Genomic DNA, 27,349 nt, shown 5'->3' with positions numbered 1-27,349 from the left:
TCATTGCCAAGTGGATGAAGTCATCAGATTTGATCTGCTGCTAGTGATAACGTTTATCAACATAAGTAAAGTTTTTTGAGCTGACTGTATTGTGTGCATTTTGTTTGCAAGTGCTGATATGTTTGACTTTGTGCTGTAATGCTTTGTCTTGTCTCTCATTCTCCCTTTCAAAGTACGAGAACTCAGATTTTGTTCTGACACACTCATTGCATCATACAAACATCAATAGACACACACAGAAAGTGAGCCAAACAAACATTTTTCCTCAGAATATGTTATGGTATGCACAGGGGACATGAAAATTATGGAGAGAAGACTGTGCGCAGGAAGAAGAGAGAAACATTCAAACAAATGAAAACAAACCAGTAAATTGTTTAAGGTTGCTCTTGGCCACTCTGGTGACATGTAGATGTACTTTATTCTACCTATATTAGCGAAACCGATAGGCTAGATCCTGAAGGTCTAATCCTCGTCTCTGTTGCATAAACAACATCTCATCTATACTATAACGTTTAGGGTCAATACTCATTGGTTGATCGCTAAAAATTCTTGTCTTTTTAGAATTTTTGACTTTTTCCTGCCATCTTCTTGTTGCAAAGGGTGACACTAAAACCATGAATTAATTGTAAGAGACTGGTCGTGGCTATACCAGTGCAATATGATATGTTCTGCGAGAAATCAGATTTCTGAATAACCATGGATTTTTCCTGTCTGCGTTCTTTTTCTTAGCCATGTTTGCAATCTTTAGTTTGAACATCAGTCTATTGTTCTCCTTAGTCAGCTTAATCATTGCAATAAGATTGTGCATAACGGATGTGCATTAAGTTGGCATCTGCTTATACAAAAAAAAAAACTATCAACAAATAAGCAAAAACAAGAGCACCCAGAAATGTTTCTGTTGTGAATGGGTCTTGTTCAGGGCTAGAGTCACACTTTTCTGGCAATCAACTAGCTGCACCATTCCTCTCCCTTGATGATCCTTGGGCCTGGCACGTCTCAAACTGGAATTCCAGATCTCGCATTGCCCATTTTCTTCTGCCTAGCCGGTGCTCTGGTCGGGGTATGTCTATCAGCACTCTTGCAGTCTGAAACATTGCCAAACAGGGTTCATTCTGTCAGTATTTATGGTAGTATTACATCTTCATGCAGGGTTCTCCACATATGTTGTCCGTTTGGGTTCAATGCCCCCAACTTCAACTTATAAAGGTGGTCATTTGGACCCACTGTAGTCATTTTCAGTGCAATACAGAACTCCCCCTGTGAATTCCCCGGTACACTTGTTTTTGTTCCTTTGGCTTCTATGGAGAGCTCTCCGCCTAATGTTGATCAAATCGCACTCTGGAAACAAACCACCCACATAAAACTTAGCTTGGCTTCCCACATTCATAAGCCTCATATATTGATATTGATTGATATTCATTCTTGTTCAGATTTCAAAACACACGAACAGACGAAAAGTCAATTAAATCACTCAAGCTGTAAGGCACAGACACAGCATAGTGATACTAGGAACAGCATGTGTGAACAAATACATTCAACACCTTCCCATCTTCTTTACTGCGTACACACACAAAATATAACAAGAAAGTTATTTAAAAAAAAAAACTTACTCTGTGTTGAAATCCAGGGTATCCCAAGTTTTGTGTTGGGAAAGAGTTCTCTGCAGTTGGTGTGCCATCAAGAAAGTGTTGAGAACAAACCCTTGCAGGTGAAAAAAAAAGCTTGTGCTGGGTTCTTCTTGTGTGTTGGATGCGGATGCAAGCTGTTGAAAACAGACAGATGCATATCAGATTTAACAATTTATGGCTCTACAAAGCAATTTTGTATTGCTTTTTTTATCACAGCCATGCTCTAACAACATGAAGTAAAACAAAAAAAACAAGAAACGGAAACACACTGACACAGAAAGTGAGCCACATTTTTTTATCTCATGCACGGCAGATTCAAACAAGTATTTCATGCAGTGCCGGTGTGCAGCTTTTGTAACGTTCTTGTACTTGTACTTGTACTTGTACTTGTTAGATGTTTGAGGCCAGTTAGGCCTGTTCATCCTTCTGTGGTCGTTTTCGTAGTAACCTTAGCAACTTTGGCATGCATGGTGGGATCAGCCTAGTTACTAGCTAGTTACTGGTAGTACTCAGGATCAAACACAGAGGGGAGATCAAAGCTGTATAAATGCAGGTCTAGCTAAACGGTTTTGTAATCATGCTATGGAATTTGCAGAAAAAAACAATAAATCGCATGAATGTCAGGCAATAAAATAAGTTGATCAAGAACTGTTACAGTGTTGCGCTTACCTGAACGGTGGTTGGCATGAACAGCACAGACTCGTGTGGAACCTGGTGAATTTTGCAAAGTTTAGCTTTCCATTTTGAAGACGGTAGCTTCCGTTGTCACAATCAATCATCGGGCAGTGACATGCCATTGTTAAAATCGATAATCGCTGAATTTACATCGACAAAACAACAAAATAAACACAAGTGTCCGACTCGTCAGTCGCAGAACATACGCAAAGCTGTGTTGCAGACGATTTGTTTCCTCGAAAAAATGACGCAGCCAATGAGAGGCGTCTGTGCGGTCACGTGATTTTCCTTCTTTGTTCCATGTAAACGTCGGAACTGTTTAGTGGTGTATTGCCGCTTATGCTGGCTCTGTTTCAAGCAGTTCCTTGTGGCCTCGCCAGCATTTTGACGACGAAAAGGCTCAAACGGGCACGCTAAAACCTCAGGCTGGCTGAAAACAGGTCCGTATTCCACTTGTCTTCCTCACTGCTTGAGCCGGCCATATTTGTTGTTCAAGGCTCGTGACGTAGCACACGTATGTGCACAAGGTCATGAGCCAAGACTGCGCGCGCGATGGAACGATTCAGAACAACCAAAAACGAGTCAAAGTATACTTTTTGGATTTCTGTGTTCATTTTTACACACGCATTTGTGGTTGATGAATTAAGAGGGTCAACGTATCAAAAGTGACCCTAAACCTTGGACTTTTCCTTTAAGGCAGGTCAAATGGAGACAGGGATATTACTCTTCATACACAAAGGGAAGCCACTGAGTTGTGTCGCCATTTTTTCCTGGCAGGCTGGGAATTCGAACACATCGAACAGGGAACGCAGAAGAAAAAGAAGAAGAAGAAGAAGAACACGTCGAACATTCGAACGACGTAAATAGAACAAACGTCACATTTTTCAGGCAGCGGAAGTGTGATGACGCGGCCCAGAACAAATGACGTCAGAAAATGACGACACCGCCAGAAATAAAAACAATGCGACACGCCTACCAACCACGAGGTCAAAAACACGTGGGCATCTAATGAAATCGGTACAAAGCCGTTCTCTTTGCCAGTGACATCGTAATAAGGCCAAAAAAAAAAAGAAGGTCTGTTTACGGTAACATAGGCCAAAAAAATAGGGTCGGTAGGTCGGGATTTTTTGTTGTTTTTTTTTTCTCAAAAAAACCATATTTTTACGTTATTTTGCAAAAAAACCAAGATTTTTTTTTCTTTTTTTTTCCCCCAAATGCCAAAAAAAAAGTCTAGGGTCGCGCAAAAAAAAATAGGGTCGGTCGGGTTACCGTAAACAGACCTATTTTTTTTTTGCCTAATCACCAAAGCTAACATTGAAGCTCCGGTAGCAGGTAAGAGAGTGTCTCCCAACCCGTGATGCTCACAGCGTGATTGCATCAGAATACCACATGTTAAAACCGGTGTTTGAACTAGAATAACAGCCAGTAGTATTAAGAACAAGTGTCTTGTGTATGCAGCCCTCTTTCTACTGTACGCTGGCAGCAGATAATACAATAATTGAAGTCCTTCGAGGCATAAGGGGCCCATAACGCGAACAATTGCTTTCATTCCACCCTCAAAAAGTCCCAGCCTTCAAACCGTAACAAATAACAGTACGCACTATTAAGCAAAATTATAAACCAAGCCTTGATTATTAATTTTTATTATTACACTTGTATCAAACAAGTGACCTCCACCTTTTGATTGGCGTTTTTATTACATTTGAATCGGACTTGTGGCCTTTCAAAGTTGCGGTGACCTTTGACTTTCAACAGAGGTCATATGTAACAGTGGTTTTTAAAAACATAATTTAGTTGGCTCATATATCTGAGACAAATGATCGGACAACAGCCCTTTACATTATCGTGACACATATTTTTCTAAGGCACACTGGACAGTAATAGTGCAAAGGGTGGGGTTAATCAAGGGAGTGAACCCCCCCTAAAAACACTACCAACCTGTCGTTTTTTTTGTTTTTTTTAATGCCGTTTTGATCGCTCTTGCGTTTACAACCCATCTCATCAAATCGTAATTTATTTCCAGGCTACCAGCAATAAAATACCTCAACATGAGGAACAAATTTAAAATAAACTCTGGCAAAAGACGTGACGTCACAAAGTTTGAGTATGCGCAACATTTTTGTTTACCAGTGCACTTCGTTACCTGCCCATTGCTGCTTTGGGTGATATTTTTTAAATGACTATTCCTATGCAGATGTTTGTGTAATTGGCCGTTTTCAAAACATACCCATTTTTCGATTTTTCGGTCCAAAATTCAAAACGGGCACTGTCTTCCGAGACTCATAGCTCCGAAACGAACCCACTACCCTATATTTTTTTTATGCTGAATGCATAGCAGACAGATCGAACTTAAAAAATAACCAACTTTTGGGAGAAACCAAATTATATTTAACGGGTCCAGTGAACTACCTTAAACAATATTCTTGATATTAATCCCGTAAGACCAACAACTCTTTTTAACCAAACAATTTTTAGAGATGACAGAAAACATTTCACGTCAACCATCTTTAATCCTCCATCTTCATAGGATTGGGTGACCGTAGTTCTTTTAATTTTATCTCTTTTTCCATCCCAAAGAAATTTGAAAAAAAAATTATTTAACTCCATCATAAACTGTTCGTCTGGATCAGGTAAATTCGTAAACAAATGTGTCAATTTGGAAATAGCCAAGGTTTTTAGTACTGTTATTTTACCAAAAGGTGTCAGGTTCCTTCTGGTCCATGAATTCAGAAGTTTTTGAATTTCCTTTAACTTATTTCTATAGTTAAGAAAAACAACCTCGGATACATTTACTGGAAAAATAACACCAAGTGCTTTAAAGTTATCCGCCGGGTTCCAGGTAAAATTCATATCAGGCAAAAATCTTCTTTTGCAAAACTTTAAAGGTCCTAACCAAACTACAATTGTTTTATCATAATTCATTCTCAGACCTGATAGTGATGCAAAATGTTGTAACAGTTTTATACTTTCGCAAAATGATTGCTCTGTACCATCAAGAAAATATTTTCGCCAAGAATATTCATACCACAAATCTTTTTGTTCTGGCGTACCATAAGAGACAATATTTCGGCACAGATCAAAAATAAATAAGGTGACAGCGGATCCCCTTGCCGGGTGCCTCGACCTACATTAAACCATGCTGAATACCGACCATTAACAGAAACACAGGACTTAATTTTGCAATAAAAAGTACAAATCCATCGTTTCATGTCATTTCCAAAGTTGAATTTGCTTAAAGATTTTCCAATAAATGACCTGGCAACACCGTCGAAAGCCTTTTCAAAGTCGACCATCAAAAGTAAGCCAGGTATATTATGTTTATTTGAGTAGAACAGGGTATCATATATTAATCTGACGTTTTCACCAATATATCTTCCTTTCAAGAAGCCTTTTTGGTCATCATGAATCAAATTTGGCAAAACACGTTTAAACCGTTCTGCAATGCACGTTGATGCAATCTTATAAACCGTATTTAACAGAGTAATTGGTCTCCAATTTTTCAACAGTGTTTTATTTTTTCCTTCCTGTGGAATACATACTATAACGCCCTGTCTCTGAGTCACCGACATTTCTCCTTTCTCAAATCCACAATTTATAGACCGTAACATAAACTTTCCAAAGTCGGAATAGAAAAACTTGAAGAATTCCGCAGTGTACCCATCTGATCCTGGGCTTTTGTCGTTGTTTAATTTTTTCACAGCTTTGAGTAGCTCACATTGAGTAAGTCTACCTTCCAATTGTTTACTCTCAGCATCTGTTAATACAGGATGAGCCAGGTTTTCATCAATCTCTTGATTTACCAGTTCGGCTTCTCTTGAAGCATATATAACTCCTCATAAAAAGTCTGTGCTTCTTTAACAATCAAAGCATTATCATGAATAACTTCACCATCATCTTTCTGCAAAAAATACATGGGCGATGTTAAGTGGAGTGAAAGAGTTAGGACACACAAAATATAAAACGTTCGGTTTGGACAAAATGTCATTCGTGTCCTCACTAATTTGTTTGTTTGTTTATTTGTTGCTTAACGTCCAGCCGACTACGCAGAGCCATATCAGGACGATCCTCACTAATGACAAGACAGCAACATTATAAAGATAGAAAATAACCAGACCAAAAAAACCCACTTGCGTCCCCAAAACAGTAGTAGAAACTCCAGGCCAAGGCTTACCTAGAAAGGAAACACATATTTACCATCCCCAAAACAGTTGTAATAATTCTGGAGCAGAAACTACAAGACCTTCATCGATGAAATCATATGGCATCTCGAAAACAGCAGACGTCTTTCATGGGAAGAAACTACAGCATCGACGGAACATATATAATCTCAAAAACAGCAGAAGTAATTCATGGGAAGAAACTACAAGGCTTACATCGATATGGCATTACAAAAACAGCATCAATTCTAAGGACGAAACTCTATCCTAATGTTCACAGCAAGAGACCATCATTTTGGGAAGCCAGTGTTGAGTTTTAAAGAACATTTTTTGACTTAGCCATGTACATCGGTTCAGTCAGCAAACAACAATGCCAGTTCAGGGCAATTAACTCCTTCAAGGCTTGCATCGATGTAAAGAGCTCGTTTGGGAAATGTGGGACTCTAAACTTGACTTTGGTCGAACATCCTTCGGGTACCTCGTTACCATTCACAAGATTTGGGGGGGGGGGGTGGTTGTTAGGCCAGAAGCACAGTCGGTCAACTGCTGTTGAAAGAGTGAAATGCAGTTTTCAGAAGAAATCGGGTTTCATGAACAAACTTTCAGTCGGCTGACAGTGCCTCTTCATACGGGGAGTTACCCGATTACAGAGCTGCCCTCCCTAAGTTTCGACAACAGCAGTAGGATGTCGAAGCGGTGGTCCGACTGTCAGTGTGACCATCACGAGTCCATGAAACCAGCTACTGGTTCCTTCGAGTTCATTTATAACAAACTCTTCAATCCAAAACATTCCTGCCATGTCCCTTGACATAATCCTTGAATTGCAAGCGCTAATTAGCGGTGTTATGCATGGATGAGGGAAGCAACGCAGCCGTTGTGATCTTTGTCGAGACTCAACTTGAATTGTATGAAACATCAATTGGAAACTTTTTGCGACTGCCAAAGCTTCGTGGAGCGAGCTTCGTCAAAAAGACTTCGCCAAGTCGACTTCGCCCAATTACTATCAGGCTTAAGCTTACTCCATTAGGCAAAAAAAAAAGAAGGTCTGTTTACGGTAACATAGGCCCAAAAAATAGGGTCGGTAGGTCGGGATTTTTTTTTTTTCTCCAAAAAACCATATTTTTACGTTATTTTGCAAAAAACCCAGATTTTTTTTTTCCCAAATGCCAAAAAAAAGTCTAGGGTCGCGCGAAAAAAATAGGGTCGGTCGGGTTACCGTAAACAGACTATTTTTTTTTTGGCCTTACCTTCGAAAATGAACATTCATTTAAACTTATCCTGTCTTTTTTGTTTCGATACTCATAACTCGTATCTATCACCCAAAAGGCGACACAACCAAGTTTCAAGTTTCAAGTTTTATTTATTCCAATAAAACCCCGTGAGGGTACATGGAAAATTAAAAAACACAATAAAAACACATTTCATTCAACACCAAATAAAAGGAACTAAAACAAAAAGAAATCAGACTATGTACAGAAAAGGGAGTTGAGGGGTGAGGGAGAGCAAAAACAATACAAGAAACAATTCAACAATAATAATAATAAATAATAATAATAATAATAATAATAATAATAATAATAATAATAATAATGATAATAATAATACAAAAAATAATAAAACATTACAAGTGCAAAGTCAATGTCGACATCCGGGTCAATGGAATACGAGACGCCTTGATGAAACGCCTTCGGCTATTCAAGTCACAAAATTCGTACCTAGTACCTATACTCCGCATGAATCGTTATCAATGTTATTTCACAAATTGCCTTCGCACAGTTGCTGTGTATTCACGCTGGGTTTTTCTTTTCGCCCTTTCCGACCCTGAGGTCGCGAAACTTTTCGATCAAGCTGCCGTAGGCGAATCCAACACCACGTCGTTCACGACAAAAGCGCGGTTTAAGACCCCGTGCCGCGTCAAGCACTGAAAGGAAGATACAAGATACAAGATACAAGATATTTATTCACCAATTTTGCAAAAGGATTTCATCTTGGCACGGCACGGTAAAAATAAAATAAAAACCAACCAGACACATATGCAGACACACATCACCATGCATGCATACATACGTACATTACACTGTCATGCACACACAGACACAACTCACACACACACACACACACACACACACACACACACACACACACACACACACACACACACACACACACACACACAATTATTTACATTCTCACACATAACCAGCCACATATCTACATCACAAATTCACATCGTCGCCTTGTAAACGTAAAAACCATATCAGTTTAAAAGGGGTGCCAGTAATATCAATACAACATTAGTGAGTACTAGAACAATACCTAAAATTTATAATCCATTTAAAAGTAAGTAGTACACGTAATTATTATCATATAGTCAGATCATCACATAAAATTATATAATCATGATCTAGCCAGTTAGACAGTTTAAAACAACAGTATTAACAGACTATCACAGATCTACTCAAGCACCTGAACTTAGAGTCGCATTGCACAAAACTACTACCATCACAGAACTACTCCAGCACCTAAAAAATAAGGACCATTCCACATTGCACATATTTCCACTATCACAAGTTATGAGAACAGTAATGGAATGCAGTGAAAGGACTAAGTAACAAAAGAGTGCTGAATCCACACTGACTCAATCAATTCTTTCTTTCTTTCTTTTTTTGGTGTTTAACGTCGTTTTCAACCACGAAGGTTATAAATCAATTCGATTATGACACTCGATACCGGGTTTGAAGCGTCTAAAACCACTAGGTAAACTAAACTTGAGTTCTGTCAAACATCCTTAAAGGCACAGTAAGCCTCCCGTAAACCATCACAGATACGGTCAGGCTTTTACACACAGTACAAACACCCTTTCATTTAAACACTCACCGATTGAGAACATCCTAGGTGCCCTCCGTAAAGAGCGAACAATTTTCAAAGAATTTATTTTTGCGTGGTTTATCCTGAGCCATCGTGAACCCGTGTGATCCAGTTTCCCTTTTTCACAATGTAGTCGTCAGTTATTCATTTGAATGCGACTCGATGTGAGCTTATCTACAATAGCACGTTTTTATGCACGAAACAAACGGCTGTGGTTCACAAGAATTCTAGCGATGGCTTTTGACTGTTGAGAGGAACGGCGATATGCATAAAGCGTCGTCTGCTACGACCCTTGCGTGACCCTGCTTCCGGGCTTTTCTTTTTTCAAACTTTCACAACTTCGAATTGTACTGATCTTGTCTTGATGAAAAAAGAATTTTTTTTATGATTAAAGAATGTTTGTGTAACATGCTGTCAATTTATTATTTAGATTTTAAAAGTTAGGTCCAGCGCAAAAACGCACCACGGTCCAAAAACATTCTGATAATCATCGATCCACGGCTATGGCCAGTTTACATCGATAGAATGAGGCCCGAAGGGAAGTAACTCATTTTTGACCTGAGTTCAGGATGGGTCCAAAAAGTGTTCGAGACAATCTGCAAAATTAATTCTTTAAAAATTGCTCGCTCTTTACCTAGGGCACCTAGGATGTTCCCGTTTGGTGAGCGTTCAAATGGAAGGGTGTTTGTACTGTGTGTAAAAGCCTGACAGTATCTGTGATGGTTTACGGGAGGCTTACTGTCCGGGCGTGATTTCCGGTATTGCGAATATTCATAACAGCCGTCCAGCAATAAAACAAGGCGCCATTGTTGTAGAGGACCAAGTCCACGAAAATAAATTCTTTGAAAATTTCTCACGCTCGACAGAAAGCAGCCAGGATGTTCCCGTTCGGTGAGCGTTCAAATGGAAGTATGCTTGTACTGTATGTAGACGCTCGGGGAGCTCTGTGATGGTTTACGGGAGGCTTACTGTGCCTTTAAATCTAGCTACTAACTACAGCCGAACCAAGCCGAACTAGGTCGCCGAACGTTCGGGGAACGTAATTACACCGTGCTTGGTTCGCTATACTAATTAGCGGCAAAATGTATCGGCGATACCGGTCATATGATCAAGACATATCACGTGAGAAGACTCGTGATCGGTTGACAACGTTATGGCCGTCAGTATCGTCACTCTTCAAGGATGGAGATACAAAAATATTCAACCAATGAAAAGTCAGTTCGCCGATGACGCGCCGAACGTTTGCAGGATGTTGATGATAATTCGTTTTAACGTTCTCTTAGAACCATTTGGCCTATCTTGGGACAGGTAGAGTTAATATGCTTTATGTGAGGACAAGACACTTGACAAACATGCAGAGAACACATAATGATCGTGTTATATATCTGGAAGTCTGTTGTTGCGATATTTCAAAATGGGGATGGAAGTAATGATTGTGTCGTACGCAGAATATGGTTGGACTGGAGCGGTTTTGTAGGCTTATTTGCTTTTTATGTGTGTAGAATATGATTATATTTGTGGCTGAATAAGATATAAAAAAAATAATAATAATAAAAAAAAATAAAAAAAATAAAATAAAAAAAATAAAAAAAATAAAAAAAATTAAAAAACCTACCTCTGCAACCATAGCGTTCTTTACTACAGGCCTAGTCAGCATGCGACTGGGGCCTTTGACTGGAGGCATACTCGCGAAGAAGCAAGGGAGGCTACTAGTGATTACACATTGACCGCTAAACTTCTGGCAATGGTTGCGCGTGGTTGCGATGTGCTATTCTGTATTCTTTTGATCAAAACGAACGTGTTTTCTTTCTCCGTTGCTCCATTATGGGGAAGAAATGTAGTGTATACGGTTGCAAAACCAACTATTCTTCTGAAAAAGGATGTGGTGTTGAGAGGAAGTTGTCTGTATTCAGATTTCCTAAGGACGAAACAGAGAAGAAAGTTTGGATTTCTGTGATTCCGAACGACAAGTTTGTAGTTACCAAAGACACTGTTGTGTGCGAACTGCACTGGCCTCATGGTTTCGAAACTGTCACTGTCAGAGGAAAATTGGCCCAGCGTACCAGCCAGTCAAATTCCAACTCCTGCACCCAGTGCTCGTACGACAAAGCGTTCGTCTTGCTTTGAGAGGAATAGTGAAGAAGACCAGCTTGCAGCTTTCTGGAAGAGTGATAATGTAACTTTTTATGATATGACAGACAAGTTGTTAACCAACGAAAGGGATTTGTGTGCTCCCGTTATTTCTTTCATGGACAGTGGTGTTTTGAATGTTCAGTCAAAGAAGTTCGTGAATGGAGTACCTTTGTTTATTATCTGCATTTCGCCCGATCAAACGTTTCAAAATGTTCACCTGGGTGTGAAATGTACTGCTGCCCCCTTGTCCAAAAACACGATTACCATGTTGAAGACTTGGTCCGCACTTGAGGAAAATGTCAGGTATTTGAGTTCTCTGGATATTGATAGAAAGAAGACTATAATTCAGCAGCAGCTACAAGCCATGGGGACGCGGCAAGTTAGCAAGCCCCTCTTCACTCCTAAAATTGTTATCAGGGCGTTTCAGTATTTTGCAACTTCGCGTTCTTTGTACGAAAGACTACGGGATGATTTCCAGCTGCCTTCTGTGAAAACATTGACGAGGATAACATCAACAGTCGCCAAAGCTGATGAATCAACGTATTCTGATATAGTGTTCAGTTCGCTGGAGGAGAAGCAAAGATTGTGTGTTGTGCTTCATGATGAAGTGTATGTAAAGAAGATGATGTTGTATCATGGAGGACAGGTGTTTGGCAGGAGTGCAGACAATCCCCAGTGTCTAGCAAAGACTGTACTTGGTATTATGGTATGCTGCATGTTTGGTGGACCCAACTTTCTCTCCAAGATCCTGCCCATCTCCAGGCTCAACTCCACATTTGTGTACGGGCAGCTTCAACAGTCGATGGAGGCAATCGCACAAGCTGGTGGTCAAGAGAAAGCTGTCATCAGCGATGGAAACCGCACCAACCAGTCTTGTTTCAAGCTGTTTGGGGCTAGCGCAGAGAGGCCATGGGAAACAGAAGCTGGTATTTTTCTGCTATATGACTATGTGCACCTCCTGAAGAACATACGTAACAACTGGCTGACTGAGGCAACATGTGAGCTGAGATTTGACCACGGCGGTGAGATAAGAACAGCAAAGTGGAGTCACCTCATTCAACTGTACAGGTTGGAAGCAGATTCCATTGTCAAGACATCATGTCTGACCTGGATGAAGTTTCAGTGCTGCCTAAGCCCATAGAGAGACAGAAAGATCTACGTGTTTAAATGTGTTCAGCGAAAAGACCCATCAAGCGCTGCAGAGCCATCCAGGAATGAAAGACTGAAAGGGTGTTGAAGACACTGCGCTCTTCATCAGCAAAGTTCTTACCTGGTGGAAAATCCTAAATGTGAAGTCTCCACACATGGATGCCAGGCACAGAGATGATCTCCAGGCAGCAGTCAGTGACCCCAGTGACCCCAGGCTCACCACTGTGCTTCAGTTTGGAGACATGGCTCTACAGATGGCTGGTAGGCAGGGCAAGAGGCAGAAGCAACTCACACGTGACACCGGACAAGCCATACACCACACCTGCAATGGACTTGTCAGCCTGTGCCGCCACCTCTTGTCGACGACGCACCAGTATGTCCTGCTGGGTCAGTTCTCCACTAATCCTTTGGAGAAAGAATTCAGCAAGCTTCGGCAAAGGTCAGGAGGGACCTACTTTATCAATGTCCAGCAGATTGTTGAGAAGACAAGAATTAATAAAACAAAGCTGTTACTCTCCCTCAAGGCAGACATGAGTTATGTAGATGCAGGCCATCACTGTCCTAACTGTGAATTCACAATCGAAGCTGACGAGAAGGCGTGCGAGGCTGTCGACAATCTCGAGGCACTGGAGTCATCGGTACCATCAGAGACAAAGGCAGTGCTGGTCTACATTGCTGGATATGTGACATGCAAAGGTCCACAGTTCGATGAGGTGTCTTTGCTTGGACAGACATCATTCTACTTCGACAAGTATGGTGACTACACCAAGTCTCAGAACAGAGGTGGCCTCAATATTCCGTCTGATAGAGCCTGCCAGTAGAGCATTTTCTGTCTTGTCATCTTCAACCTGGTGAAAGACTAGTTCGGCGTGGTTCGGCTGTTGTTAGTAGCGGGCTTTGGGCGCCTCTTCGGGTACACAAAATAACCGAGTGCTTTCTGTTCTTGCTCTTCGGTCTTAAATATTCTTTGTATGCCTCTTGACTTTACCCTTCCGTCTAAAGCGCCAGGTAGTGGCGGTGTGCAGGAGTGACGGAAGAAGCAAAGTTGCGACAGGCAAAATTAATGCTTTGTACGCAGCCCTGCCTGTGTGCCCTACAAGATACAAGATACAAGATACAAGAAGTTTTATTGTCCTCATCAATACAAGAACATTTGGCATGTGTGTGGCAAGACATACTACACTGATACATAGACATTTACAAAACACAACGGAAGTTCAATATCAGCACACCCTTACGCAACATACCCACTACTTCAGACACACAGGCTACATGTGCCCCTCGGACGTACGCAACCCACAATTCACCCTGCCATACAGCTCCACATGCACTTACTCATTCATGCAGCACTCTAGCACCCGGCCATGTACAACTCACACTCTGGAACCCTCATACGGCTACATATTGCATTATAACACCTGCAAAAACATTACAACCTCAAACATCGTACTAGATCTACAACTAACAAGCATACATCCACTATCATGCACCGAATACATCATCATACATTACATCATAACATATTGCATTATAACACACGCACAAACATTACAACATCAAACATCGTACTATAATCTACAACTAACAAACAAGCATACACTATCAAACACCAAGTACATCATCGTACATTAAATTACATCATACCCCCTCACCCCACCCCACCCCACCATACATTCACAATCGACACAGAATACATCATCATACATATATACATTACATCATAACCCCCATACATTATCACAAATTACATTACATCATACGTACCACAGTTCACAGCACTCATTGTCCTTCCGCAGTCACAGTTCGCATCACCCATAGTCCTCACAGCACAGTTCACATCACCCATAGTCCTCACAGTCAAATTTCACAGCACTCAAGTCTATCTAGTATACTATCACATTCACAGGGACTGGTTGTAGAGTCGTACAGCCATCGGGAGGAACGAGTCCCTCATCCGGTTCGTCCTGGCCCGCCAGCACCTCAAACGGCGTGATGACTCACGCGTGGGCTCGCACGATGCGAGCGCCTGGTGCAGAGGGTGGCGGTCGTCAGAGCGGATCATGCTCAGCTTCTTCAGCGCCACACTCGGAAATCGAGTGCTGAGAGGCTGAAGCTCAGAGCCAATGATGGAGCCTGCTCTCTTCACGATTTTCTCCAACCTTTCCATGTCGCCCTTATTTGCACTGCTGTGGTAGCAGAGCTGGTTGAAGGAGACGACACTCTGAATAGTCGCCTGGTAGGAGAGGTGGAGGATCTGTGGGTCGACGTGGAACTGCCGCAGCTTCCTCAGGAAGAAGAGCCTCTGGTTTGCCCGCTTGCACACGGCGTCCACGTTTGGCGACCAGTCGAGCTGGTTGTCGATGATGGTGCCCAGATACTTGTAGGTATCCACCATCTCGACTGGTTCGCCCTTGATGATGATGGGGTCGACGGCGGACTTGGTTCGTCGGAAGTCCATGATGAGTTCCTTCGTCTTGCTCACGTTGAGCTCCAGGTAGTTGTTGTCGCACCATTGCACCAGCTCCTCCACGATTTATGCCCTCGCGACAAGGGGTATCCTGTCTTTACGAAAGTCTTTAAAATTGTAAAACGCTAAGTAGCGGTGTATTGGTACGAAAGACGGTAGTAGCGTAGCTGTTGCGAAGTTTTGGGAAAACTGTAGTTGGTATTTATCGAACATCCTTTAGTACCTGATAAGCCACGCACAATGCCCGATTCCTTTTAGCGCATTCAGAACACACGGATAGCCGTAACCGAAAGAAATACTGGAAATGAAACATGTAACAGGCCATAGGCTTGTATGCAGGTGTAGTCGGAAAATAACACTGCAGGAAAAAAACACTACAACAGTGTTTTTTTCCCCAGTAAAATATCACTGGGAGTGTTATTTTCCTGGGAAGATTACATTCCTTCACCCAGGTAAAAATGACTACGCCCAGGAAATTAACACTACCCCAGGGAAAAAAGACTGCTCTAGTTTAAAAGTGCACTTGCAAAAAAACAATGATTACATTTCTTTAAGAACACGTTTAACACTCGCATGAAACAACCCTTTCGAAGTGCGCACAGAGGTTCACCAAATAAATGTTCTCTTGGGTTTCAGCTCTGCCATGGGGGTTGTGATCGAGCCACCTTCTCTCATCTCCACTTTGAGTATACACGCTGATCGTGGTGTTTAGGTACATGGCAGCTGCCATGATTTCTGTTTCTGTAGCCCAGATACCATTTGCTGCCATCTTTGTCGATCTGAGGTATTCTTCTGTGTCCATACCAATATAACCGCCAAAAACGTCTTCGTTGTGTTTGATGGTTTCTGCAACTGCGCGTCGAATCTTTTCATGAAAATCTTGAGACCCTGCGACCTCCAGGCTTAACGCTCTGAAAAAACAATTCCCGTCACCAATAATTGTTTCTGTTTGACGCGGAGCACCCACTTTCGTTTTCGGTCTGAAGGGCATTCTTTTAGGTGCGGCTAACCCCAGAGTCTTGCATTTCAGTCTTCTCCATGTGGAGTTCGTTGGGGTAAACTGCTTTGGAGGCGCAGGGTCAACCCTAACAATTTGTGGTTCTGACGAACGGTCAGGTTTTACCCGTTTGGAAGAGTCATGAACAGGTTCGGCTCTGTTCTGTCGCTTTCTCTTGCTTGAGCACAATTCACCTTTCCCGTCTTGCATCAACTGCTGATTGATGTTGACGTCATCAGACGATGAACTCTTGGGAACACTAGCACTGGCACTGCAGGAAGTGTCGAAAATGTTGGCGTCATCAGTCGATGAACTCTGCGGAACACTGGCACCAGTATTCATTAAAGTTTGTGGACCGCAGTCATTTGCAGCTTTGTATGGCTTTAGATTAACACCATGTTTAGATTAACACCAGCACCATGTGCTGTTTGCTTTAAGATTGTGCCGTCAAGGGTTTTCAAAATGTAAGTCTGATTTTGATTGACAGCATGTACCACATGGGGACCTTGCCACGGAGCCTTCATTTTCCCCCCTTTCCTATCCGCGCAACGCAGATTCCACAGAAGTACATGCTCATCCACCACAAACATTCGCTTTTGGCCGTGGCGCTTTTCGTAGTCACGTTTCTGTCTGTCTTGCGCCTGAGTGATGTTCTCTGCCACTTTGTCTTTCACGACAGTGGACAGCTGCCGGATACTGTCCAGCCTTTGCTTGATATCTTCAGGACAAGACGTGTCTTCACAACCTTCGAAGACGCTGACATTAACGTCGTTGCCATCGGTGCTAGATGAGCAGATGGGGTCAATTTCGTCCTCAATCAGTAGTCGGGCTTGTCGGCCATACAGCAAAAAGAAAGGGGTGTACCGTGTGCTTTTCTGTGCGCTTGTTCTGAAGGCAAACAACACACCTGGTAAAGCATCAACCCAATCTTCTTCATCACGCAGAGTTTTCAGCAGCGAAGACTGGATTGTTCGGTTGTTTCTCTCAACAAGGCCATTGGCCTGTGGATGATAGGCGCTTGTTATATTTTGTTTCACTCCACTCAGCCTGTGAAGTTCTGCAGACACTTGATTCACGAATTCTCAAAGCACGAAAACGAGATCACGCAACACTACTTCTTCGCACACTGCACTGGTTACCTATTCAAGCCCGCATTGACTACAAACTGTCCACCCTCCGCTTTAACTTCTTTTCTGGCTCGTCTCCTGCTTACTTCCCTGAACTCCTCACCGTCTATTCTCCAGCAAGACAACTCCGTGCCTCTTCTGACTGTCGCATCCTTACCATTCCACACACCAAAACCAAAACATACGGACAACGCACTTTTACTTTCTGCGCACCCACACAATGGAATTCTCTCCCCTTTCTCATCCGCCACTCTCAGTCACCCCAAGCATTCAAACGAGCACTTAAAACACACCTCTTCAAGAAATACAACCCCTGATTTTGTTTTTCTCACTCCATCAGTAGGCTACATGTAGTGTATTATTTTGTTGTTCTAGTGATAATGTGATAGTGTATATAAACATCTAGGGCTGTTATCAGTATTGTTGATAACATGTTCTGTTTGATTAAGGGTATTCAGCTGGTGTTTCCTTGTTTTTCACTACCCATTTTATTTATGTTTTTATTATTTAGTTAGTGGAAGAATTTTTTGTAATGTATGTTTGATGGTGTATGCTTTTAATTAAGCGTTGTTGACTATGAATGTAGATGTAAATGCTTGTATAACTGTGTTTTGATTTTAAATGTGTCAAGCGCAAAGAGCACAAGAAAATTGGTTGATTAAAATCAACATGGCCGAAGCAATGTTTTCATAAAAGAAGCGGTATTGTACGGGCACATGTTGAATTTGGGTTACATGTGTTGCAGAGTATTTGAAAATCCGAAGGCATAAAAACATGCAAAGAAGAGTTTGTTTGTTTGTTTGCTTAACGCCCAGTCCACCACGAAGAGTGATATCAGGGCGGTGCTGCTTTTGACATTAACGTGTGCCACACACAAGACAGAAGTCGCAGCACAGGCTGCATGCAAAGCAGAGTGATAGGTCCCTGTTGTGAATATAGTCAAGTGGATAAATTGATTACTTATGTTTCACACTAGTTTTGCTGTTACAGCACCCTTGGGCCAGTGCAAACCTGTCCGTACATTGCAGGTGGCCGGTCACGGGAGAGCCCCCCCCCCAACACACACACTCAGGCACACTGACGGACTGAGTGAGTCTTTGCTACTGGTGAACGAGCTCTACTTGTCCTAAAACAATAAGGTCAAACTACTACAACTTATAACTGAAAGGAAAAAAAAACTATCCTGTAAAAATGACGTTAAATCAACGGTGTCAGAAAAAGAGAGATAAAAGAAATCCTCAAATTCCTGAGGATACAGGCACCCCATGAAAGCAGTCACGAACATACTCACAGAGGCACACATACTTGTGCAGATACTTTGCAAAAATATGAATTGAAAACCTGCATATGTGGTAATTTCTTTTTTTGTGTGTGTGGCTTTATTGAATACTTCAGGCAGTGACTTTTCCCTGTCCAGTTTTCTCTTTCGTCTCTCTTACCCCTCGCTTACCCACCCCCACCCCCTTACCCTCCACTCCCTTTACCCAGCCCCGACAGCACAAATTTGTAATCTACACATTTTCTAAAAGGAAGACTACTCCTCTTCAATTATATCCAGAGATCTTCCAGCTGTCTCCACCATAAGCCAAGTGGTCGAGTCTTATACCCCCTTTCCACACAACCGTTCTAGGTCCCGTTCCCGTACCGACCAAGGAACGGTGCGGGCACGGGAGGGATCGGGACAGAACCGCAATGAACGTAACTGATCGTTAACGGAACTGCTTTGAACGGTAGGGTCGGTAGGGACGGCTGAGTTTGGGCTGCATGTTCAAATTTTTAGCCGTTCCCCTCCCGATCAGAATGAACGGTAATGGAACCTCAACCCATCGGTAACGGAACGCTTGGATCGTTAAAGGAACTTAAAACAACGGTAACGCAACGGTAGCGCTCTCACACACTGAGTTGTCATACCCGCATTCCACACATCCGTTCTAGGTCCCGTTCCCTTACCGACCAAGGACGGCTGCCACTATGGTCAGACGCTGCTGAAAGATGCCAAAAAACGGCCGTTTGCACAGCGTTCCATTGTTGTGGCAGCTGTCCTTGGTTGGTACGGGAACGGGACAAAGAACGGTTGTGTGGAATGGGGGTATAACTTTTGACACCGACAAACTGAAGAATGAACAGATCTATGAGGTAACCGTCTCAATGGTCCAGGCTCAGGAAACAAAGAGTATATATGGCCTGGGGCGATTGTAGCTTCCCTTCTTCGTGTCCGATAGACAAGGACAATAGATAGTAGAGCATAGTGCAATTTCATGTTGGCATCTTCTCCACTGAAAGCTATAACCCAAAGACTGAAGACCAAAGTGCTTTACCCCACTTCTGACCCGAATCACCCCCCTCCTGCTAGGTACACGTGCACTCAAGTTAACCTCTGCTTTGACCTGTGTGCCAGGAGTCGGATGAGAGAGAGAGAGAGAGAGAGAGAGCGAGAGAGAGAGACACACACACACACATAGACAGAGACAGACATAGAAAGACAGAAGCGGAGAGACTCAGAGGGAGACACAGACAAAGACATACATACATACAGAGAGAGAGAGAGAGAGAGAGAGAGAGAGAGAGAGAGAGAGAGAGAGAGAGAGAGAGAGAGAGAGAGAGAGAGAGAGAGAGAGAGAGAGAGAGAAATGTAACTGATCTCGCGAGAACGGTAACAAAACGAGACATGTCACCTCTCCGAATGCATTACAATAGATGACCGCTCCTGCAGCCATCAATAATTGTAAAGTTATGATGTTGCGCTATATAAATGCTCATTTATTATTATTATTATTATTATTATTCTCTTCCCTGGTCATTAATCTGTATCTTGGGACACCCGTGACGACAGATCAGTTCATAAAGGAACCTTGCAGTGTCTTTTGCCGACTTTGATGGCAGGGGCTTGGCTTCCACCCATTTCGTAAAATGTGACCCTCCACCACGGAATGAGTCGCATGTCACCTCGCGCGGTTCTGCGCAAGGCTTAATATAAGTCCGGGGGGTGTAAGGTATCAGTGTGAGGATCACCTTAGTCACAGGCTTATAACTCAAAAAGTGTTCGCTCTTTTCTAAAACGGGTTTCACCACTGGATAGAACTTCAAGATCTCTTTAAGAAAATGTAAAAATATAAAAATCAAGCAAAGGTGACATGAGACTCATTCCGTGGTGGAGGGTCACAAATCACAAATAGTCCACAGCAACAACGATACTGCTGAAACCACCTGGAGATTCTGGCATTGATGTGATGTCCATGCCGATCTGAGTCCATGGGGAGGATGGCACGGCGACACTCTGAAGAGATGGAGCTGACTTGTCAAATCGAGTGCTCATGCGCTGACACTGGTCACACGTTGCTACATAGTTTCTCACGTCGATCGAAAGACCAGGCCAGTAATAACGATCTCTGATTTTCTTGAACAGTTTGTCACGTCCGATGTGACCCCCAACTGCAGCCTGCACCATCGTGCATGGATAGAAGGATCTTCTTCCTCTCCTCTTCGGATGTGATGACGCGGATATCTAGATTGAAAAAAAAGAGAGGAATACTTAGCCGGCTAACAAAGTTGTCTCAGTGACGACTAGAACGAACACACACACACACACACACCAAACCCCACATACCCCACACCACACCAAACAACACCACACCACAATAATAAATGATGTGAACATTTGCCTTTACTAGGTTGGGACGGTTTGCTTGAGACACGTCTATACTGGATGCATCTCAAAAATACCACCTCAGTGTAGTGAAGTCTAATATTCACACTGTTATTATCTATTGCTGGTCTCGTAATAAGAAAAAAACTGTCACAAGCTTAGTTATTATTAGGCACAAAAAACCAGTCTGTTTACGGTAACCCGACCGACCCTATTTTTTTCGCGCGACCCTAGACTTTTTTTTGGCATTTGGGGAGAAAAAAAAATAAATAACGTAAAAACATGGTTTTTTGGAGAAAAAAAAAATCCCGACCTACCGACCCTATTTTTTTGGCCTATGTTACCGTTAACAGACCTATTTTTTTTGGCCTTATTATTATTATTAGCTGACAACTAACACCAGTAAACATCATTTCGCACGCTCAAGTGCCTGACGAAATGTTTGCCGTATATTTAGTGAGGCGCGATTTGGGTTTGATTATTTTTTTTTCAGGTCAATCGTCATTTTTGACGAGGGTGATGCAAAACCCAAACCTCAGAGAGCATTATAAAATTAGAAATAAAATGCAACTGACATTTACGATAGTGTTTTATACAGGTACGTACATCATAGTGATCCGTCGCGCTGTAGACGCTTGAACAAAGTTCCATCTTGCAGCACATACGAAGAACACATCCGTCTCCAATTTGCTCGTACTCCTCGGTCTTTGCATCCTTCGGGAAATATGCCGTCAGACAGGAATTTAGATATGTCAGCCAACCTCTCTTTGGACACTTCGGCAGAGCTATCCGTTGGACGACCCATCGTGCAGAAATGAACCAAGTTGCAACAGTCCGAAACAACTCTTTTTTCAAGTCCGGGGAGTTCGGCTCACTATTCGTGCACTCTGAACAAAATGAACACAATTCACGCAGTGGTTTTTTTTCCTGGCAGTGTTATTTGCCGCCGTAGTGGCAGTGTTATTTTCCTGGCGCCAGTGTAATTTTCCTAGGAAAATAACACTCCCCTTCCGAGATTGCAGTGTTTCTTTCCTAGGAAAAATACACTCCCAGTGTTTTTTTCCTGGATCCGATTTCATTTGACCGATTTCTGTCGGACAAATACAATGTAACTAATATATTTTAGATTTGGTTTGACTGGTTGGTCTGGGGGTAGAGAAGTTTCCGTGTACTTTAGAGTATGTGAACAGAAATACAAGTTTACAAAAAAGGCTAGGATAAGGATAAGATGTTATAGCCCCCCGTGGGTTAGGGGGAGTCCCATATTGGTTGGGACGAGAAAGAATTTACCCGATGCTCCCCAGCATGTCGAAAGAGGCGACTAACGGATTCTGTTTCTCCTTTTACGCTTGTTAAGTGTTTCTTATATAGAATATAGTCAATGTTTGTACAGATTTTAGTCAAGCAGTATAAGAAATGTTAAGTCTTTTGTACTGGAAACTTTGCATTCTCCCAGTAAGGTCATAATTATATTGTACTACGCTGCAAGGCCCTGGAGCAATTTTTTTATTAGTGCTTTTGTGAACAAGAAACAATTGACAAGTGGCTCTATCCCATCTCCCCCCTTTCCCCGTCGCGATATAACCTTCGTGGTTGAAAACGACGTTAAACACCAAATAAAGAAAAGATGTTATATAATCCTGTTAGGTTGCCCTCATATGTAAATTGGGGTTTCTTCCTCCCTGGGAAAACGAGCTGCCATACAGACTCTCGCTGTAAACTTTGGGTCTATATCGTGCGCATGCGTGCACACGGGGTTGTTGGGACACCGAAAAGAGTCTGCACAAATTTCCTTCCGAGTTGACTCTGGGAAATAAATCCCTTGCCCATCGTTGGGGATCGAACCCACGCCGATAGCGACGAACTGGTTTCAAAGCCTGCGCCGCTACCGACTGAGCTACGTATCTCCCCGCCAGCGCGATCACTGGTACATGGCTCGTCAATCTCCAATAAAGTCCTGGCGTGTGCCTCTTGACATAAACCTCGAGTTTCCAAGCGCTAAGTAGCGGTGTCTGGGTGTAGCGTATATATGAGCCAAGAAGCGTAGCTGTTACGGAGTGTCCGCCACAGGGGGAGACAGGACGAGGCGCAACTGATCTGTTGTCCCTATCTTAATTCCTGCTCACACCTTCCTTTTTTTATCACCCTCGCGATGGCGCGGCCCCGTGTCTTCAAGGGCAGGTGACGGGTGGGTGGGGCTTGGGTGGAAGACGCTTTGAGAAAAAAAAAGATTTTGTGTGAATGGTGTGTGTGTGTGTGTGTGTGTGTTGGTGTTTGTGTGTGTATGTCTGTCTGTCTGTGTGTCTGTCTGTACTCTCTCTCTCCTTCTCTCTCTCTTCTTCTCTCCCTGTCTCTCCCTATCTCTCCTCTCTCCCTCCCTCTTCCTCCTCTCTCTCCCTCCCTCTCTCTCCCTCTACCTCCATCTTCTCTCTCTCTCTGCCTCCTTATCACCCCCTCTCTCTCTCTCTCTCGCAATCTCCCGCACTCGCTCACCCCCTTCTCTCTCTCTCTCTCTCTCTCTCTCTCTCTCTCTCTCTCTCTCTCTCTCTCTCTCTCTCTCTCTCTCTCTCTCTCTCTCTCTCTCTCTCTCTCTCTCTCTCTCTCTAGGTCGTCTGGTTCATTTTATTCTCAACGTAAAAGATATATCACACTGGTGCTGTGAAGTGTCAGGCACCAAGAAATGTTTGTCGAGGAAGATCTTTGTGCGAATCCATCCTTCTTCGGTTCAGTTCTAGTTTTCAAGGTTAGTGTCGAAACCGGTACGGAGAGAGAGACAATGACAATGACAATGACAAATTCTTTATTAACGAGGGTAATGGCATAAGCAAACAGGTGCTTTTTTACATCCAGCCCTCGCCCATGGGAGGGTTTAATCTAATGATAATACGTTTTAAAAATGTTGGAATATCAATTAAAGAAGTAATAAAAACAAACGACAAACAAGCAAACGATTAACAGACTAAACAAACAAACAAAAATATACATACAAACGAACATGACATAATTATTATTGTCAAAGGTATAATGAAAACTGCTTCAAGCAACAAAAAACGTGTGAAACTTCGAGGGAAGAAAAAATCCGTGAAACTGAGGAGTCAATGAAGCAACTACGTTGCAAGTAATAGCATGTAGCATCGTTAAATAAGTCATGTTATGAAATTAATTAGGTACATTTATCTACTGAAACGTGTAAAAGGTACAAATAAGGCATCAACAATATAAACATGTTCAGGCTAAGTGAGAACGAAATGTGCCATGTATAAGGAATGAGAAATATCTGTCTTTACAAGTCTTGGCATTGACAGAATGTTTGAGACCGCTTGGAAGTGAATTCCAAAGATTAGTCCCCGAAAAGAGTAGGCTGGAGAGAGAGAGAGAGAGAGAGAGAGAGAGAGAGAGAGAGAGAGAGAGAGAGAGAGAGAGAGAGAGAGAGAGAGAGAGAGAGAGAGAGAGAGAGAGAGAGAGAGAGATATTTAGGTCAACATTTGCGTGAAGAATGAAAACAAGTCGCGTGAAGCGATATCAAAACATTTAGTGTGTTGGCTTGGCTTGTTTTTTGCTTTGTTTTTAAATGACCTAAAGCCGTATTTAGGGGAAACTAGTGATGGATTGACTTCTCTCTCTAGAGAAGCTGTTTCTCTTGGTATGGATGATGCTGATGTGAATGTAATGTTTCAACTGTTTGTATTATTGTACGCTGATGACACTGTGATTTGTGCTGAGTCTGAAACGAAATTGCAAGAATGCTTAGATAAAATGCATGCATACTGCTTGAAATGGAAACTGAATATTAATGTTAAAAAAACGAAAGTCATTGTTTTTTCAAGGGGTAAAATAAGAATTATACCTAAATTTACGTATGATGATAAGCCAATTGAGGTAGTCCTTGATGTGATGTATTTAGGGTTACAGATTAATTATAATAATAAATTTTCGGTAGCACAAAAAAATTTGTATGACCGTGCGTCAAGGGCTATGTTTGCTCTTCTTCGCACATGTAGACAACTCTCATTGCCCGTGGATATACAGATTGATCTATTTGACAAAATGATTGTTCCGATTTTACTATATGGCTGTGAAATTTGGGGTTCAGATTCTTGCGATTTAGCTACGAAGCTTCAGTTGCGTTTTTATAAGATAGTTTTCAAACTAAGAAAATCCACCCCTAATGCAATGGTTTTTGGCGAACTTGGAAAATATCCCTTAGAAGTCAATATGAAATGTAGAATGCTCTGTTATTGGTATAAACTAATTGACCCAGTTAACAAAAATAAATTTTCAAGTGTTGCTTACAGATTTACCTATAGACTATATTCGCAAAAGATGTTTATTTCTGACTATCTGTCATGCATAGAAAAAACTTTAAGTGATATAGGTCTTTCTGGGTTTTGGATACAACAAGAATTTGTTTCTCAATATACATCTACTTGGTTTAAAGAAAAAGTAAAGCGGTGTTTATATGACCAGTATATTCACAATTGGTTCTCAGAAATGGATACAAAAGACATTTTTTGTAATTATAGAATGTTTAAAGATAGTTTTGTGTGTGAAGACTACATTAAATCCTTGTCGTTCCAAAAATTCGTTACACTCATGAAATTTAGAACTACAAATAACAACCTGCCAGTACAGAAAGAAAGATACCTTAATATACCTAGAGCGAATCGCATTTGCAGAAAATGTACATCAGAAGATATAGGAGATGAGTATCATTATTTATTTGTTTGTGACTTTTTCAATGAAAAAAGAGCAGAACTTATTCCACCATTCTACTGGAAAAAACCAAATTCACTTAAATATCAAGAAATAAGAAATTGTTGACGAAACTCTTGGAATTGATAAAATCAATTAGTAGCAATTTTTCATAGTGCTGGGATTTGTTAACCGTATTTTCGTTTTGTGTCCCCCATTGCCAGGAATCAATGTGTGTGTGTGTGTTTGCATTTTCTGTACTATAATATTTTGTGTTCACTGTTTGTGTACTTTTGTTTTCCAAATATTTTTTTCATTTTTTCTTTTCTTATCTTCTATTTTTCTTTTTGTTTGATCACTTGGTACTTTGTGCATTTTTGAATTTGCGAATATTGTTTATAATGCCCCTGGGTAATGAACAATAAAACTTGACTTGACTTGACTTGGCCGAATCCCGAAGACCGAGACGGATCCCTCTGGTTTCGGCGAGTCATTCGAACACAAGATTTATTTTATGTAAACTTATTTTCTTCGTCTTTCAGCACATTTTTAGAGTAAGCATAACACATCTATATAATGTTTGGATTTCGAAATGATAAAGAATACAACACAATATTTTTGGGGGGATAATAACCTTGGGAACTAGTCACTATGATCCAGTGGTAATGAAAGCAATACATCGAAAGCAAACATGTCTTCAATTACAGTCTACCAAACGATCGCGCGCGAGATACCCCTCTTCCCAAACCAGGTGATCGTGCGGAAGAATAGGAGGACAATTAGCATTCACTGTGTCAACAACTAACATAGTGAACAAGAAATAGACAAGCAGACGAAACGCGTTGCCATGAGCAACCTTCTGTGTAATATCAAAATACAGACTTGGTCAGGAAATTGGAGAGAAGGAAAGTTCAGCTGTCTTCCAGCAGTTGTGGTCAATCAGGGCCCGGCAAAGGAAGACGTACGTGGCATCGTTGGTTCATTCTGTACTCACAAGCCACCGTGGGAGACCAGATCGGAGATAGGAAGGCACAATTTTACACTACCTCGGGTTTGAATTAAAAAAACCAAGAAAGGTAAGTTGTTGGAACGTTTGTTATTGACAAAAAACGTTAGGGGCCTACATTCACAAATATGTCGACCCAACGGTCTTTTAAGTGCACAGACAAACACTTAGGTACGAAAACTTATCTTGTTCTACCGCCTGCTACGAAGCCGCAAGCGAATGAAACAAATGAAATTTGTTTTTCGTCAATAACAAACGTTCCAACAACTTACCTTTCTTGTTTTTTTTATTCTGAAAATTGGAACGTTGGCAGTCTCTTTGTTTTTGGATTACCTCGGGTTTGATTAGACAAACGACGGGCGCAGTGGCGTGGTGGTGAGACGTCGGCCTCCTAATCGGGAGGTTGTGAGTTCGAATCCCGGTCGCTGCCGCCTAGTGGGTTTAAGAGTGGAGATTTTCCGATCTCCCAGGTCAACTTATGTGCAGACCTGCTAGTGACTTAACCACCTTCGTGTGTACACGCAAGCACAAGACCAAGTGCGCACGGAAAAGATCCTGTGATCCATGTCAGAGTTCGGTGGGTTATAAAAACACGAAAATAACCAGCATGCCTGTATAGTTGTATAGTTCCGTGCAAATCATTCCATTCTGTTAACACTTCTTTTCAGTTTCCCTGTTTTGGACTAAAATCAAGTACACAGATATGCTGTTATTCTGCTGTGGCGGTAAAGGCAGATATTGTGTGTTCTGTTTATGTTTTAGTATCGCTCAGTAAATGTTCTTTCGTCAAATGGGACTAGCAGA

At 41.9% G+C, this 27,349-nt stretch overlaps 2 long non-coding RNA genes across 2 annotated transcripts in view; both read right to left on the bottom strand.

Moving 5' to 3' along the window:
• Positions 1–27,349, bottom strand: part of LOC138982639 (uncharacterized) — a 186,178-nt gene that overhangs the window by 96,827 nt on the left and 62,002 nt on the right. The gene's annotated exons all lie outside the window — the stretch shown is intronic.
• On the bottom strand, positions 371–2,636 carry LOC138982630 (uncharacterized). Its single transcript, XR_011460906.1, has 3 exons — positions 2,298–2,636; positions 1,611–1,762; positions 371–1,085 (listed from the first exon to the last, which is right to left on the bottom strand). It is a non-coding gene; the product is annotated as an uncharacterized lncRNA (long non-coding RNA).

Source organism: Littorina saxatilis, linkage group LG12 (assembly GCF_037325665.1).
Source record: "Littorina saxatilis isolate snail1 linkage group LG12, US_GU_Lsax_2.0, whole genome shotgun sequence".
NCBI lineage: Eukaryota > Metazoa > Mollusca > Gastropoda > Littorinimorpha > Littorinidae > Littorina > Littorina saxatilis.
This window is presented reverse-complemented; position numbering and strand designations above follow the sequence as displayed.